General features: G+C 38.7%; 1 non-coding gene across 1 annotated transcript; it reads left to right on the top strand.

Moving 5' to 3' along the window:
• Nucleotides 1–3,044: 3,044 nt before the first annotated feature.
• LOC133256352 (U6 spliceosomal RNA) lies at nucleotides 3,045–3,150 on the top strand. Its single transcript, XR_009739214.1, has one exon. It is a non-coding gene; the product is annotated as a U6 spliceosomal RNA (small nuclear RNA).
• Nucleotides 3,151–17,163: the final 14,013 nt, after the last annotated feature.

The raw sequence follows: 17,163 nt of genomic DNA, 5'->3' as shown, positions 1-17,163 counted from the left end.
CATGTGCAAGTTTTTGTATGGACATAACTTTTCAACTCTTTAGGGTAAATGCCAAGGAATATGATTGCTGGATTATATGATGAAAGTATATTTAATTTCACAAGAAGCCATCCAACTGTCTTCCAAAGTGTCTGTACCATTTTGCATTCTCACCAGCAGTGAATGAGATTCACTATTCTCTATTCCTATTCCCTCTATTTGTTCACTATTTGTATTCCTCTGCCTCCTTGTCAGCTTTTGATATTGTCAGTGTTTTGGACTTCTTTCATTTTAATAGGTGTGTAATAGTGTCTCATTGCTGTTTTAATTTGGATTTCCCTGATAGCATATGATGTGGAACATCTTTTCATATATTTTATTTGCTATCTCTGTATTATATTTGGTGAGATATCTGCTTGGATCTCCTGCCCATTTTTTATATGAACTCTGTTTTCTTATTATTGAGATTTAAGAATTTTCTGTATGTTTTGGAAATAATTCTTTATCAGCTATGTCTTTTGCAAGTACTTTCTTGCGATCTATGGCTTGTCTTCTCATTCTTTGCCAGTAACTTTGCCAAAGCAGAAGTTTTTAATTTTAATGAAGCCCAGGTTATTATTTCTTTCATCAATTATGTCTTTGGTATTATATCTAAAAGTCATCACCAAACCCAAGATCATCTAGATTTTCTCCTATTTTATCTTCTGTGATTTTTATACTTTTGCATTTTACATTTGGGTCTGTTATTCATTTTGATTTTATTTTTGTAAAAGGATATAAGGTTTGGGTCCAGATTCATTTTTTCATGTGTGGATATTTGGTGGTTCTGGCATCATCTATTGAAAAGATTGTATTTTCTCCATTATATTTCTTGCCCCTTTGTCAAAGATCAATTGACTATATTTGTGTAGACATAATTCTTAGCTCTCTATCTGTTTCATTGATTTGTTTGTCTATTCTTTTGCCAATACCACAATGTCTTAATTACTATAGCTTTGCAGTATATCTTAAAGTCAGATAATGTCAGATTCTGATTTTGTTCTTCTTCTTCAATATTGTATTGACTATTCTAGGCCTTTTACCTTTCCCTTTAAGCATTAGAGTCCATTTTTTATATCTACAAAATGACTTGGTAAGATTTTAAATGGAATAACATTGAATCTATTGATCAAGTTGGAAAGAACTGACAACAGTATTGAATCTTACTCTCCATGACCTTGGGGTATCTGTTTACTGTATTCTTCTTTGATTTCTGTCATCAGAGTTTTATGTATATATATATATGTATATATGCTTGAATATCCTTTTTATTTTCATCATTCTAACCTAATATGTTAAATATTGCCTCCTTTCAACTTTTTTTTTTGCAAATGACAGACATCAAGGTAGCATTCTTAGTGTGAATCAGGAAAGAAAGAAGTAAGAGTTCCTTTTCCAGAAATTGTATTATGTATCAATGGCTTGAGTAAAGCACTGACCAAGTCAGCAGCTCTACCCCTGAGCCCACTCAGGTAGTAGAGAAGGGGATTTTATAGAATGAAAACAAAAGTGTCGTTAACAAAGGAAAGATGATTAAATGCTCAGTTCAGTTCAGTTCAGTAGCTCAGTTGTGTCCGACTCTTTGTGACCCCATGAATTGCAGCACGCCAGGCCTCCCTGTCCATCACCAACTCCTGAAGTTCACTCAAACCCATGTCCATTGAGGTGGTGATGCCATCCAGCCATCTCATCCTCTGTCGTCTGCGGGGAGCGAGCTCCGCCTCTGGCAAAGGTCATGAGGAAGGAGGCTTGGCATACGCAAAGGCGGGATCAAGCCTCAGGAGTCTCCCTGGAAATTCTCGAGCAATCTACCCCCAAAACCAGAGTCTGCCTACTTTCTGCTTTGTGCTTTCACCTACACCTCTGACTTTACGGGGGGCTGTCCCCCACTACCTCTCTGAAAAAAGAGTTAGCTTATAGCTCCAGTTAATAATTCCTGGGTGTGACAGTGTTTCAACCTACAAACTCCCTTGGAAGTCCTCTAGCCTGCCTGAATAGGTTTTTCCGGCCACATGTGATTGCTCAGAACCTCCAAACTGTGAGAGGCATGAGATGTTCTAAACTGTCTAAATACAGATTCCTTTGAGCAGTCAAAAGATTGATTAGAAATTGTATTGGTGAAGGGATTTTCACTTGTTGGGCCAATGTTTGCTGCTAAGTCTCCATATCCCTTACCTGCTGTGTCCCTGGCAGTGTATTGATTAATATAATTGGTTTAAATAGTAGCTTTAATGTTTGTAACCTGGGACCCTTGAATTAATTCTTTTTCTTGTTATAGCCCACCACACCTTTGCTCTGTAGGAATGCAACTTTATCTAATGCTTTTTGGAGGCTGGCACCTGACTTTAGAATAATCACCTTTAGAGAAAAAAGGCCTCTGGGCCAGAAGATGATGCAAATCACCTAAACTTTTGCATATGATAAGTTTGCAGGAAGAAAGCCTGGCTTACTGCATGACTCTACCCCTTCCCCCATTATCCTCTATGCATAACTTAAGGTATAAAAACTACTTTGGAAAATAAAGTGTGGGCCTTGTTCACCAAAACTTGGTCTCACCATGTCGTTCTTTCTCTTATCTTCTGGCTGAATTATTCAGCCTCTTTTCTACACTGAATTTCCTCACTGAGCTATCCTTATTTCAGCCTCTTTTCTCCACTGAATTTTCCTACTGAGCTATCCTCATTCTATTACTCTTTATATCCTTAATTAACGTTTAATTAAGCAATTGTTTCCTGATCTTCGCCGATGCCGTCCCCGCTTCGAATTCCCTGGATCAGCCGGGGCTGGTCCCCGGCAGTCGTCCCCTTCTCCTCCTGCCCCCAATCCCTCCCAGCATCAGGGTCTTTTCCAATGAGTCAACTCTTCACATGAGGTGGCCAAAGTATTGGAGTTTCAGCTTCACCATCAGTCCTTTCAATGAACACCCAGGACTGATCTCCTTTAGGATGAACTGGTTGGATCTCCTTGCAGTCCAAGGGACTCTCAAGAGTCTTCTCCAACACCACAGTTCAAAAGCATCAATTTTTGTGCTTGCTCCAGCAGCACACATACTAAAACTGGAAGGATACAGAGAAAATGAGCATGGTCCCTGTGCAAGGGTAAAGGAAAATTCATGAAGTGTTCCATATTTTTGGAATATTACTCATATTTTTGGAATATTCCTAAAAATTAAAAAAATGGGTCATTTGTAATTATATAGTTGAACTTAAGACAGTCATATAGAAAAGTAAGCCAGAAGGATAAAAACAAATATTGCATATTAATATATGTATATATGGAATTGAGAAAAATCCTACTGATGAACCTATGTGCATGGCAGGAATAAAGGCACAGATGTAGAGAACAGACTTCTGGGCACAGGAAGGAAAGAACGTGTGGGATGAATTGAGAGAGTAGCACTGATGTATATATACTACAATGTGTAAAACTTAAAGCTAGTGGGAGCCTGCTGTCTAGCACAGGGAGCTCAGCTCTGCTCTGCGATGACCTAAAGGGGTTGAGTTGCGGAAGGAGTGTGTGGCAGGCTCTAGAAGGAGGGAATATATGTATGATTATAGCAGATTCACATTGTTATACAGCAGACTAACACAACATTGTGAAGCAGTTATACTCCAATTAAAAAATAAAATTAAAAAAAGAAAAAAAAAACAAAAGCATCAATTCTTCAGCACTCAGCTTTCTTCACAGTCCAACTCTCACATCCATACATGACCACTGGAAAAACCATAGCCTTGATTAGATGGACCTTTGTTGGCAAAGTAATATCTCTGCTTTGCAATATGTTATCTAGGTTGGTCATAACTTTCCTTCCAAGGAGTAAGGGTCTTTTAATTTCATGGCTGCAGTCACCATCTGCAGTGATTTTGGAGCCCAGAAAAATAAAGTCTGACAGTGTTTCCACTGTTTCCCCATCTATCTGCCATGAAATGATGGGACCAGAATCCATGATCTTCGTTTTCTGAATGTTGAGCTTTAAGTCAACTTTTTCACTCTCTCTTTCACTTTTATTAACAGGCTTCTTAGTTCCTCTTCACTTTCTGCTATAAGAGTGGTATCATTGCGTCTCTGAGGTTATTGATATTTCTCCAGGCAATCTTGATTCCAGCTTGTGCTTCTTCCAGCCCAGCGTTTCTCATGATGTACTCTGCATATAAGTTAAATAAGCAGGCTGACAATATACAGCCTTGACGTACTCCTTTTCCTATTTGGAACCAGTCTGTTGTTCCATGTCCAGTTCTAACTGTTGCTTCCTGACCTGCATATAGGTTTCTCAAGAGGCAGGTCAGGTAGTCTGATATTCCCATCTCTTTCAGAATTTTCCAGTTTATTGTGATCCACACAGTCAAAGGCTTTGGCATAGTCAATAAAGCAAAAATAGATGTTTTTCTGGAACTCTCTTGCTTTTTCCATGATCCAGCGGATGTTGGCAATTTGATCTCTGGTTCCTCTGCCTTTTCTAAAACCAGCTTGAACATCTGGAAGTTCACGGTTCATGTACTGCTGAAGCCTGGCTTGCAGAATTTTGAGCATTACTTTACTAGTGTGTGAGATGAGTGCAATTGTGTGGTAGTTTGAGCATTCTTTGGCATTGCCTTTCTTTGGGATTGGAATGAAGACTGATTTTTCCAGTCCTGTGGCCATTGCTGAGTTTTCCAAATTTGCTGGAATATTGAGTGCAGCACTTTCACAGCATCATCTTTCAGGATTTGAAATAGCTCAACTGGAATTCCATCACCTCCACTAGCTTTGTTCGTAGTGATGCTTTCTAAGGCCCTCTTGACTTCACATTCCAGGATGTCTGGCTCTAGGTGAGTGATCACACCATCGTGATTATCTGAGTCATGAAGCTCTTTTTTGTACAGTTCTTCTGTGTATTCTTGCCACCTCTTCTTAATATCTTCTGCTTCTGTTAGGTCCATACCATTTCTGTCCTTTATCGAGCCCATCTTTGCATGAAATGGTCCCTTGGTATCTCTGATTTTCTTGAAGAGATCTCTAGTCCTTCCCATTCTGTTCTGCTTTCCTCTATTTCTTTGCATTGATCCCTGAGGAAGGCTTTTTTATCTCTCCTTGCTATTCTTTGGAACTCTGCATTCAGATGCTTATATCTTTCCTTTTCTCCTTTGCTTTTCACTTCTCTTCTTTTCACAGCTATTTGTAAGCCCTCTTCAGACAGCCATTTTGCTTTTTTGCATTTCTTTTCCATGGGGATGGTCTTGATCCCTGTCTCCTGTACAATGTCACGAACCTCCGTCCATATTTCATCAGGCACTCTGTCTGTCAGATCTAGTCCCTTAAATCTATTTCTCACTTCCACTGTATAATCATAAGGGATTTGATTTAGGTCATACCTGAATGGTCTAGTGGTTTTCCATACTTTCCTCAATTTAAGTCTGAATTTGGCAGTAAGGAGTTCATGATCTGAGCCACAGTCAGCTCCCGGTCTTGTTTTTGCTGACTGTATAGAGCTTCTCCATCTTTGGCTGCAAAGAATATAATCAATCGGATTTTGGTGTTGACCATCTGGTGATGTCCATGTCTAGAGTAGTCTTTTGTGTTGTTGGAAGTGGGTGTTTGCTATGACCAGTGCATTCTCTTGACAAAACTCTGTTAGCCTTTTCCCTGCTTCATTCCGTACTCCAAGGCCAAATTTGCCTGTTACTCCAGACGTTTCTTGACTTCCTACTTTTGCATTCTGGTCCCCTATAATGAAAAGGACATCTTTTTTAGCTGTTAGTTCTAAAAGGAGTTGTAGGTCTTCATAGAACCATTCAACTTCAGCTTCTTCAGCGTTACTGGTTGGGGCATAGGCTTGGATTACCGTGATATTGAATGGTTTGCCTTGGACACGAACAGAGATCATTCTGTCATTTTGAGATTGCATTCAAGTACTGCATTTCAGACTCTTTTGTTGACCATGATAGCTACTCCATTTCTTCTGAGGGATTCCTGCCCACAGTAGTAGATACAGTGGTCATCTGAGTTAAATTCACCCATTCCAGTCCATTTTATTTTGCTGATTCCTAGAAAGTCGATGTTCACTCTTGCCATCTCCTGTTTGACCACTTCCAGTTTGCCTTGATTCATGGACCTGACATTCCAGGTTCCTATGAAATATTGTTCTTTACAGCATTGGACCTTGCTTCTATCACCAGTCACATCCATAACTGGGTATTGTTTTTGCTTTAGCTTCATCCCTTCATTCTTTCTGGAGTTATTTCTCCACTGATCTCCAGTAGCATATTGGGCACCTACAGACCCAGGGAGTTCCCCTTTCAGTATCCTATCATTTTGCCTTTTCATATTGTTCATGGTGTTCTCAAGGCAAGAATACTGAAGTGGTTTGCCATTCTCTTCTCTAGTGGACCACATTCTGTCAGACCTCTCCACCATGACCCTCCAGTCATGGGTGGCCCCACACGGCATGGCTTAGTTTCATTGAGTTAGACAAGGCTGTGGTCCGTGTGATCAGATTGGCTAGTTTTCTGTGATTATGGTTTCGGTGTGTCTGCCCTCTGATGCCCTCTCGCAGCACCTAGTGTCTTACTTGGGTTTCTCTTACCTTGGATGTGGGGTTTTCTTCACGGCTGCTCCAGCAAAGCGCAGCCACTGCTCCTTACCTTGGACGAGGGGTATCTCCACACGGCCGCCCCTCCTGACCTTGAACATGGAGTAGCTCCTCTCAGCCCTCCTGTGCCCGTGCAGTCGCTGCTCCTTGGACCTGGGGTTGCTCCTTCGACTGCCGCCCTGACCTCGGACGTGGGGTAGCTCCTCTCTGCCACCGCCCTGACCTCGGACGTGGGGTAGCTTCTCTCTGCCGCCGTCCCTCACCTCGGACATGGGGTAGCTCCTCTCGGCCGCTCCTGTGCCAACACAGCCTGGCACTCTCGGTCACCACTCCTGACCTTGGACGAAGGGTAGCTCCTCTCGGCCACACTTGTTAAATGTTAGAGGGCAAAAATGACGGATATGGAACTTCCCTGGCAATCCAATGGTTAAGACTTTGTGCTTCAAATGCAGGGAATGCAGGTTTGACCCCTAGTCATTAAAAGATTCCATATGTCACACAGCATGGCCAAAAAAAAAAAAAATGACAGATACACTTCCACATGTTTTATCAAAATCACATTGTCATTTTAAACTCATATTAACAAATTAATTAACACTCTACCCCAAATAGTAGTGAGACCGTGAATGTATACCTTGAATACCACTCTGAAAATCTGTATCTGTTCCCAAAATGTCTTTAGTTTCTATACACTTCATAACACATTTGCAGTCTAGCTTTGTCAATTGCTTTGATGAATTGCTGTTAGTCTCTTTCTGAGATTTTATCTTGTCCTACTAGTTTACTTTTTACCTCTATATAGATAATTCTCACTCTCTTTCTGGTCTTTATACTAATGTCTGTTTTTCCTCCTTAACTCTGCATCCCTATTTCTGACTGGCTGCTGGACATGACTGCCAAAAAGGGTCAAGCTCATTATGTACCAACTTTCAACTCCCTTTCCCCTCCAAGTGCACCATTTCTTTTTGTTATTTAGCACTACTGTTTTCCACCTAGTAACTCAGGCACACACAAAAATGAATCATCTATCAGAGCTATCTCTCCTTTACCCTAAGCATTCAATTGATTATCTAATTCCTTGTAAACTAGTTTTAATGTCACAAACACTATTCCATCTCCATGCCCTTCTCTCCAGTTCAAGTTGTATCTTGCTCAAACTCTTGGACAAGGTAAAACTTAAGTTAATTCATTGCTTTTATTCTCCCCACATTCTACTCCCCTGCCATGTTAGATTTTTCTTTCTAGTTTTTGTTTCTCTACACAAACATCCATAATGGTGCCCCATTGTTTTCTTCATAAATAAGATGTTTAGCCATGAATTGAGGGTCACCTCACATGTTGCCATAACATTTTTTTCAGTCTTGTTCCCAGGACTCTCCCACATGTACCTTTGCTCTGCTAATACAGAACCATTGAATAAATGTCCTACCAGGCCTTCTGCTTCCTCCTGCCTTGCCTTTAATCATTCTATTTTACCTATCTTACTTTCTTCTTCCTTTTCTTTAAATGTGTACGTCTTGTCCGTGATATAAGACTGACATAGACTTAACCACACCAGATGCCCTAACACTGTTTTGTCCTTTCTTGTGATAATTAACTTAAGCAGCTTATGTTTTGATGTTTACAGACTTACTATTTCTACTAGGATGAAAATTTCTTAAGGACTCTTCTTTTTCCCTCTCATAGCTCCTACAACAGCAGTTAGCTCTGCAGTGAGAGTTTTTAACTGTTTGCTACTTTCATACTTCATGTTTTTTCTTCTTGTAGGGTTTTATAAATATGCTTCCACTTCATGCTTCGTACTATTTAATGAAAGTCACTTTCTTGTTTATTTTCCTTTTATCTTGTTGTTAGATAAAATACTCCAAGCAAACTGGAACAGAGAATACAACCTTTAGAGAGGTTGTTAGTATGAAATTTAAGTTATTGCTAAGATTTTCACTTTATATATAATGACCCTTTAACTTTTTTATTGAATAATCTATTTAAATGTTACCTTTGAATTAAATATTAAATTATTTATGTGAGTATAAAAATTATATCAACTAAACATGGGATCCCAAACAAAATAAGTGAATAATGGAAAGCTCCAGGTTAAAAATGAAGAAATATATTAAAATTTCTTTTAGGGCTCTGACTTTATTGCTTATGGCAAACTTGATGCTAAAATACACCATACATCACTACTGTGACAGGCTTGAGAAAATGAAAAATACAAAGCTTTACATAAATCAACCTAAAGATCATATTAAAATGCATAACCTTTAACAGAAGAATCAAGACTTTTAACTATTCAGAAGCTCTTTCTTCCTTACATAGTTGTTTTAGATTTTTCAAACAGTTTTATGAGAAATATTTCAAATTAATTGTTGGCAAAGCCATTGCATTTATAAAGAGGGCAAGGTTCACAGAAATTTAGCCCCAATTTTACTAAGGTACCCTACTATCACTTAGCTCTTAATTTTGTTTTTTGTTGAAATAATTCATGGGACAATTATATATTTTATATAATTATAATAGCTCTCCTTACAGTGGGACAGAAGAAGGAGAATGATAAAAAGATGACTTTTATTCATCAACATTTGGTTCAGCACAGCTTTGCTATCCAACCCACCCTTTCCCCATCTTTGCCCTCAAGCTAATGAGCAGAAAACTGATCTGGTGAGAGAGAGCAAGGCAGTTAGAAGGTTTTAAAACCTTATTCTATAAACCTTACTGATAACAGCTTGGGATTCAGATAAATTTTGGCTTTAGGTACTCCTGTGCTAATGCTGCCATAAATGATCCTTGGAGGAGATTAATAAATCAAGCATTTTATTCACCAAAATTTAGAAAGCTACTTAATGCATTTCTGCCCCTAATGCATATATTTCAGTACTACCAACAATTTATCACTGTATCGGGAAGTCATGAATCAAACTGGACAGTAGAAGAGTTTTTGAACCCACATCTTGATAGACTTAATCAGTTTGGGGGAAGATCATAAAAATAACCAATCAAATGATTTCCTTCCCTCTTTCAAATTCAGACTTTTTTCCTTAATATTTACTTAGTTGTTATGCTCTTCTATGTAACTTTTTGTTCTTGGTGTTGTTTTGAAAAATAAAGTTTTTAACTAGTATTTTTCATAAAGTTTCACTTTGATAGTTTCTCATTAAAAAGGTGGCATACTACTTATTCATTTAACATTTATTTAATGCTTACATTTAAATTCTGGCACTGTTCATTCAGTGAGGAAACAATAGTGAATTGGACAACCAAAAATTATTTCTTTCATGGAGCTCTTATCCTATGGAATGAGACAGATTAATCAAATATGTAAAAAAGAGGGGATGGGGAAATGTTGCCTCACTGCCTATAGAGATAAAGATTGGAGTTTATGGAATAAACATGATCTGAGAATCTGAGGCTGCTCTTGTGACATTTTTAAACCCGGATTTAGGGTAACAAGACTAATTCTTTTGGTCATATAGCAGATGGTAATGATAAACTATGAGTGGTTGGATTTGGGTAGGCAAAGGCTAAGAGTCTTGTCAGAAGGCTATAGATACAGCCAAAGAGTGTTTCAGTGAATTGGAAAAAAGAAAATACTCAGAATGAAGTATGAAGAGAAACAAGAAGGTATTCAACTAATATTCTCAACTATTATCAGGAAGGTAATAGTTGAGAACTTTACAAAATTAATTAGACACACTAAGGTACGGATTAAACAAATCTCATGAGCCACAAATGAAATAAAAACAGATGCATATTTAGGTTTTTGTTCTTATCCAGTCACTAAGTCATATCTGACTATTGGTGACCCCATGGACTGCAGCATGTCAGCCTTCCCTGTCCTTCACTATGTCCTAGAGTTTGCTCAAATGCATTGAGTTGGTGATGCTCTCTAACCATCTCATCCTCTGCTGCCCTCTTCTCCTTTTGCCTTCAGTCTTTTCCAGTATTAGTGTCTTTCCAATGAGTCCACTCTTTACATTAGGTGACCAAAGTGTTGGAGCTTCAGCACCAGTCCTTCCAATAAATATTCAGAGTTGATTTCCTTGGGTATGTGATAATAAAACTGCTGAAAAAAAAAAAGTCAAAGAAAAAAATTAGAAATAGAATACATTTTTTTAAAAGGCCACATTCAAAGTAACAACTGTTAGAATGAAACCTAACTTTTAAACAAACAATGGAGCTCTACCCTTTGCATCGCTAAATGAAAATAACTCTCATTCTAGAATCTGTAGCCAGCCAAAATATCCTTCAAAAATTAAAGTGGAGTTACTTTCAGGATGTTAGTAATGCATTTGTCAAAACTCGTTGATAGTGCACTTATAGTTGGTCAATTTCACTGTGACTTTTCTCCTCAAGAAATATTTAACAAATATTTAACTCTAGTTAATAACATTTATGTTAAAACTTTAACATACTTTATTATGCTTTGGTGTGTCTGCTAGTAATAATTTTTCTGAATTTTGTAAATTTCTTCACTTTATTTTTATTTTACTCCAATATTTTATTAAGGAAAATTTTAAACATACATAAAAGTCAAAAGGAGAAATAAAAGACCTTCCCAGTTAAAGAAAAACAGAGAATTCTAGACTTGCCTTCCTTACATGTATTCCTGAAAGGAGTTCTTCGAGTTGAAAAAAATATATTAGACAATAACACTAAAGCACTTGAAAATGTAAAACTCCCTGATACAAGTAAATATATAGACATATACAGAGTTTGGTAATACTGTGATAATGGTATGTAAATTACTTATAATTCTGTCATAGAATGTTATAAATAATGTCATGAAAGTATAACTATAAAGCTATGTTAGAGGATACAGAATATAGAAAGATATAATTTGTGACATCAATAATATAAAGTAGGACAGGGAAGCATAAAGGTGTAGAATTATATATGTGATTAATGTTAGTTTTTATTAATTTAAAATAGATTATTATAGATGTTTGATGCAATATAGTAACCGCAAAGAAAATACCTGTAGAGGATACGCAGAAGAAAATGAGAAAGGAATCAAAGTGTGTCACCACAAAAAAAAAAAAAACAAACACAGAGGACAACTGCAAAAGAGGAAGGAGTATCAAAATAACTAGAAGACTAGAAGATGTAAACAACAAGATGATAACACTAAATTCTTCTCTACCAGTAAGTACTTTAAATTTAAATAGATTAAACTTCCAATCAAAAGACATGGGAGGGATGCACACTGGGAGATCAAGATGGTGGAGTCAGAACCTGGAGCTCAACTCTTCTTATAAACACACCAAATTATATCTACATGGGGAACAACTCAGAAAATCAAAAGACATAGTGTGGTTGAATGTATTAAAACATTAAGAACAGTATGCCCTTTACAAGAGACACACTTTAGATATAAGGTTATTTATAGGCTGAAAGTAGAAGTTTCAATAAAGCCATTCCATGAAAATGATAACCAAAAGAGAACAGGAGTGTCCATACTTACATCAGATGAATATATTTTAAGTCAAAACTGTCACAAGAAACAAAGACATTACATAATGATAAAAGAGTCAGCTCACCACGAAGATATGAAACTATAAATCTATACCCACCTAACAGCAGAGCATCCAAATATATGAAATAAACATTGACAGAATTGAATCAAGAAATAGACCGTAACACAATAATGGTAGGGATTTCAATATCTCACTTTTAGTAATGTAAAAATCAATCAATTTTTAAATTTTTAAATCAGTCAATTTTAAATCGATTGATTTAAAAATCAATCAATCAAAAATCAGATCATACATCAATAAGGAAACAGAGAACTTGACCAATACTGTAGAATAATTGGAAATAATAGACATTAAAGTAACACTTCACCCAACAACAACAACAAAATACACATTCTTCTCAAATGTACTAAGAACATTCTCCAAGACAGATCACTTGTTGGGCCACAAAACACTTCTTAACAAATTTAGGATGGAAATCATACAAATTATCTCTTCAAACCAGGATGGAATGAAATGAGATCAAAAACAGAGAAAACTGAAAAATTCACAAATATGTTGAAATTAAATAGTACACTGTTAAACAATCAATGGGCCAAAATAAATCACAAGAGAAATTAGAAAATATCTTGAGACAAAAGAGAGCAAAAGCAGAATGTACCAAAACTTATAGACTGCAACAAAAGCAGTACCAAGAGGGAAGTTTATAGTGGTAAACACACACAATAAAAACAAAGAGTGATGTCAGCATCACGGTGGAGTGAGACACCCTCTTTTGTCACTCCCCTTTAATCTGCAACCAGTAAAGTACCCAACTCAGCTCGGCAAAGATGGCTCTGCCAAACAGACCAGAACGTGAGAATTTCACACATCTGTACGTGTAAAGGTGGGTGGATTCAAGCACACAGGGAAGGCAAAATCAAGGAAAAGCAAAAACGGTGCCTGTGATCCTAGTCCCTGCTGCACCCGCTGAACCTACAGCCCTAGGGAACCCAATAGCTACAGCACACACAACTCTGGCCTCCTGGCAAAAGCAGTACTCCAGTACTTTTTCAGTTCAATCCAGTCGCTCAGTCGTGTCGCACTCTTTGCCACCCCATGGACTGCAGCATGCCAGGCCTCCCTGTCCATCACCAACTCCCGGAGTTTACCCAAAATCATGTCCATTGAGTCCGTGATGCCATTCAACCATCTCATCCTCTGTCGTCCCCTTCTCCTCCTGCCTTCAATCTTTCCCACTATCAGGGTTTTTTCCCCAGTGAACAGTTCTTCACATCAGGTGGCCAAACTATTGGAGTTTCAGCTTCAGCATCAGTCCTTCCAGTGAACACTCAGTATTGATCTCCTTTAGGATTGACTGGTTAGATCTCCTTCCAGTCCAAAGGACTCTCCAGAGTCTTCAACACCACAGTTCAAAAGCATCAGTTCTTCATTGCTCAGCTTTCTTTATAGTCCAACTCTCACATCCATACATGACCACTGGAAAAACCATAGCCTTGACTAGATGGACCTTTGTTGAAAAAGTAATGTCTCAGCTTTTGAATATGCTATCTAGATTGGTCATAACTTTCCTTCCAAGGAGTAAGCATCTTTTAATTTCATGGCTGCAGTCACCATCTGCAGTGATTTTGGAGCCCAAAAATATAAAGTCTCTCACTGAACAAAGCTAGTGGAGGTGATGAATTCCAGTTGAGCTATTTCACATCCTAAAAGATGATGCTGTGAAGGTGCTGCACTCAATATGCCAGCAAATTTGGAAAACCCAGCAGTGGCCACAGGACTGGAAAAGGTCAGTTTTCATTCCAATCCCTAAGAAAGGCAATGCCAAAGAATGCTCAAACTACCGCACAGCACTCATCTCACACACTAGTAACTGCTGCTGCTGCTGTAAAGTCGCTTCAGTCGTGTCCGACTGTGCGACCCCATAGACAGGCTCCCCGTCCCTGGGATTCTCCAGGCAAGAACACTGGAGTGGGTTTTCTCCAATGCATGAAAGTGAAAAGTGAAAGGGAAGTCGCTCAGTCGTGTTCGACTCTTAGCGACCCCATGGACTACAGCCTACCAGGCTCCTCCATCCATGGGATTTTCCAGGCAAGAGTACTGGAGTGGGGTGCCATTGCCTTCTCCACACACTAGTAAAGTAATGCTCAAAATTCAAGCCAGGCTTCAGTAATACGTGAACCATGAACTTCCAGATGTTCAAGTTGGTTTTAGAAAAGGCAGAGCAACCAGAGATCAAATTGCTAACATCCGCTGGATCATCAAAAAAGCAAGAGAGTTTGCTTTTGCATGGGGTTGCAAAGAGTCGGACACAACTGAGCGACTGAACTAATTAACTAACTCACTGTTTAAGAGGCTCTTTAAGAGGCTCTTTAGTTTTTCTTCACTTTCTGCCATTAGGTGGGTGTCATCTGCATATCTGAGGTTATTGATATTTCACCTGGCAATCTTGATTCCAGCTTGTGCTTCATCCAGCCCAAGCTATATGAAACTCTGCATATAAGTTAAATATGCAGGGTGACAATATACAGCTTTGATGTATGCCTTAACCTATTTGGAATCAGTCTGTTGTTCCATGTTCAGTTCTAACTGTTGCTTCCTGGCCTACATACAGATTTCTCAAGAGACAGGTCAAGTGGTCTGGTATTCCAATCTCTTGAAGAATTTTCCACAGTTTATTGTGATCCACACAGTCAAAGGCTTTGGCATAGTCAATAAAACAGAAATAGGTGTTTTTCTGGAACTCCTTTGCTTTTTCCATGATCCAGTGAATGGTGGCAATTTGATCTCTGGTTCCTCTGCGTTTTCTAAAACCAACTTGAACATCTGGAAGTTTATGGTTCACATATTTTTGAAACCTGGCTCGGAGAATTTTGAGCATTACTTTACTAGCGTGTGAGATGAGTGCAATTGTGTGGTAGTTTGAGCATTTTTTGGCATTGCCTTTCTTAGGGATTGAAATGAAAACTAACCTTTTCCAGTCCTGTGGCCACTGCTGAGTTTTCCAAATTTGCTGGCATACTGAGTGCAGCACTTTCACAGCATCATCTTTTAGGATTTGAAATAGCTCAACTGGAATTCCATCACCTCCACTAGCTTTGTTCATAGTAATGCTTCCTAAGGCCCACTTGACTTCACATTCCAGGATGCTGGCTGTAGATGAGTGATCACTCCATCATGATTATCTGGGTCATGAAGACCTTTATTGTACAGTTATTCTGTGTATTCTTGCCACCTCTTCTTAATATCTTCTGCTTCTATTAGGTCCATACCATCTCTGTCCTTTATTGAGCCCATCTTTGCATGAAATGTTCCCTTGGTATCTCTCATTTTCTTGAAGAGATCTCTAGTCTTTTCCATTCTATTGTTTTCCTCTATTTCTTTGCACTGATTGTTGAGGAAGGCTTTCTTATCTCTCCTTCCTATTCTTTGGAAATCTGCATTCAAATGGGTATATTTTTTCTTTTCTCCTTTGCTTTTCACTTCTCTTATTTTCACAGCTATTTGTAAGGCCTCCTTATTACCAAATTCAGACTTAAATTGAAGACAGTAGGGAAAACCATTAGACCATTCAGGTATGACCTAAATCAAATCCCTCACGATTATACAGTGGAAGTGAGAAATAGATTTAAGGGACTAGATATATCTAATACAGTGCCTGATGAACTATGGTTGGAGGTTCGTGACATTGTACAGGAGACAGGGATCAAGACCATCCCCTGGAAAAAGAAATGCAAAAAAGAAAAATGGCTGTCTGAGGAGACCAGTACTTGCGGTCACATGTAACTGGGCAAGAGTGGTCCAGGGCCTGTGACCCTATGTCTCTAGCTGTAGATGCTCCCACGACTTAGGCTCTCCTGCCCCACAGCTACCACACCTTCAGCAGTGGCATCCACAAATTCAACAACTCCAGGCATAGCAGAAGCACCCAAAACCCCAGTCCTCCTCATTTGCTATAGCAGTGGAGCCTATTTCTCGGGAGATCCCCAGCACCGGAGTAGCACCTGTCATCCTAGTGCCTCAGAGGTTGACAGCACCACCAGCAGCAGCAAAGCACCAACAAGTTGTGCCAAAGGGCACTGGGTGGCACCTCTGAATGATGGAGGCAATGGAGGGGAAAGTGCCATCTCTACAACGTTATATATAGACATATATGTATATAATATATAACCAGAGGCTGTTCAAGTAGGAATAACCAACAACTTGTGCTATAGCGCCACCTACTGAAAAAGAAAAGAAAGGCCTTTAATGGCTAATCTTGGCTTCCCTGGTAGCTTGGATGGTAAAGCGTCTGCCTACAATGCCGGAGACCCGGGTTCGATCCCTGCCTGGCTCGGGAAGATCCCCTGGAGAAGGAAATGGCAACCCACTCCAGTATTCATGCCTGGAAAATCCTATGGACCGAGGAGCCCAGTCCATGGGGTCGCAAAGAGTCGGACACGACTGAGCGACTTCTCTTGAATTCTTTATTGTAAAAAGAAAAAAAAGTTTTACCTAAAGAAGAAAGTTATTCACTGCTTCAAATGAGGAACAAATCATCAAGCATCATAAAGAATCACAATAACACTGTATCACAAAAATAAAGTAATACTTCTCCAGAAACCAAATGTAAAGTCATGGAATATTACTCAAAGACAGAAATCTAGAAAAGATACAAGTAGAAGAAGAAAGACAATTAAGATCTAAGAAAAATGAAGAAATTCTACATGACCTATCTGACTGTTTTAGGAAGGGAACATAAAGCAATAAGTATTCCAGAAGAGGAAAAGGAGAAGGGAGAAGAGAGTGTTTGTTTTTGTTTTTTAATAACTCAGAAATTCCCAAACCTGAAGAAGGAACTGGATATACACTCCCATGAAGCCAAGAGAACACCCAATTACCTCAACACAAAAAAATCTTCTCCAAGATACATTAAATTAAAATTGTCAAAGTCAGTAAGAAAGAATTTTAAAGGCAGCCTGGTTAAAAAAGGGTGGTAAGTTCCAAAGGAACCCCCATAAAGTTAGCAGATATGTCATCAGAAACTATACACTGGGAGGGAATGGAACAGCTCTCTAAAAATACTGAAAATAAAAACTGATCAACCAGGAATGTTCTATCCTGCAG

This window comes from Bos javanicus, chromosome 10 (assembly GCF_032452875.1).
Source record: "Bos javanicus breed banteng chromosome 10, ARS-OSU_banteng_1.0, whole genome shotgun sequence".
In the NCBI taxonomy this organism is placed as follows: domain Eukaryota; kingdom Metazoa; phylum Chordata; class Mammalia; order Artiodactyla; family Bovidae; genus Bos; species Bos javanicus.
The sequence above is the reverse complement of the archived record's forward strand: the minus strand, read 5'-3'. Positions and strand labels throughout refer to the sequence as shown.